Below are 1,852 nucleotides of genomic sequence, written 5' to 3'. Positions count from 1 at the left end.
TTTGTTGCATTTAAAAATTACATGTTAAATATCTTGAATTGAATTATATTTGGTTTTTACTAATTTCAATTTTTTAGTAATGTTTTCTGCTATTTTCTCTAATCAGTCTTGCTAATCATTATATTGGTTACCTTTAATAGTTACATCTTCAATATCGTAATTGGATTACATTTGGTTTTTTACAAATTTCGATTTTTGAGTAATGTTTTCTACTATTTTCTCCAATCAGTCTTGCTAATCATTATAATAGTTACGTTGAAAAGTTAGATCTTGAGTATCCTAATTTAATTACATTTGGTTTTTTAATTAAAATTTAATTCTAATGTTTTGTACTTTTTTACAATCAGTCTTCTTAATCGTAATATTGGTTACATTTAAAAAATATGTCTTCATTATCATAATTTAATTACATTTCGTTTTTTAAACGAGTAAATTTTTGGAAATGTTTTCTACTATTTCCTCTTATCAGTCTTGTTAATCATTATATTGGTTACATTTAAATACTATGGGCCAATTTCACAATGCGTAGTTAACTCAGAATCGGGAGTTAACTACAGAATTTTGTACCGAAAATCTCTAGTTAACTGTCGATTCTGAGTTAACTACGCACTGTGAAATTGGCCCTATATCATTAAAAGCTTAACTTGAATTACATTTGCTTTAAAACTGTACATTTTTGGTAATGTCTTCTGTTACATATCGCTTGCGCATCTGCTTAAAAGCCAGCGGATGCGGACAGTATCCTCTTTATTTCTTCTAAACCATTTTCCGTATGTTGTCTCTGGTATTTTCGAGTCTTCTTTATATGTCTGAAGATTTTCGTCAGCGTATGCATGTAGTGGGGTTTAAAATGGTTGGATGCAATAATTATGCTTTGTGGTAACTTCCAAAGACCTTCGTACAAAAGCTGTTAATAGTTTTGGTGGTTGAAAAACGTATACATAAATACATTGACAACGGAAATACCGTAACCTTCAATGAAACCAGCCAAAGGTGTATCATCTTCACGCACGAAATAGTTGTTTGCCACATCTACTGCAAATAAAGAAGTAAATGCTAAGTTAAACTAGGATTTAGAAACAGGAGAGCTTTTATATGTACTCACCGTTGCGTTGCTACTTCCTTTTGTAAAAAGTGTGCTGCACCAGCGGACGCGGATGGACACACAGACGATCCGGACCTGCACAAGAAAATATCTTTATTAATATTTGCACTTCTACTTTTATGGGGTGGTATACTTACTTGTAAATAGGCAAAAGGCTACAATATAAAAAATCGCTGCACCAGTGGATGTGGACGTATACACAGACGATCCGGACCTGCACAAGAAAATATCTTTATTAATATTTGCACTTTCACTTTTATGGTGAGGTATACTTACTTGTAAATATGCAAAACTTTACTTGCTGTAAAACTCTAGTTCTTTAAAACGAATTGTGAATAACTCTGAGACTCTGCAAAGAAATACATATGTAAATTATTGCTTTAATTCAAAATATTTCCATTATTTTCGATTTTTTGGCATACTTACTTGAATTTGCGCATTAGAAAAATGAATTTCCACAAAACAATCGATGAAAATATCGGTTGCCTGTTGAACTTTTTATACGAACACAATATTTCTCCTTGTATTTTAGTAGTAGTTTCTATAAATCAACTAGTAATTTTTAGCAAAAAAAAACCGACTTCAACTCCCATATAAAAAAAAAATATATATATATATATCTCATGATCCGCTGATCGGATCTTAACCAGATTAGTATGGGACCACCTCTGAGACACTACCTTTCCGATGCAAAAAGAATGAAAAATCGGTTGACGTGGTCCAAAGTTATGCGGTAACATACATAAA

This window comes from Rhagoletis pomonella, unplaced genomic scaffold, assembly GCF_013731165.1.
Source record: "Rhagoletis pomonella isolate Grant_MI unplaced genomic scaffold, Rhpom_1.0 Rhpom_scaffold_00094, whole genome shotgun sequence".
Classification (NCBI taxonomy): domain Eukaryota; kingdom Metazoa; phylum Arthropoda; class Insecta; order Diptera; family Tephritidae; genus Rhagoletis; species Rhagoletis pomonella.
The sequence above is the reverse complement of the archived record's forward strand: the minus strand, read 5'-3'. Positions refer to the sequence as shown.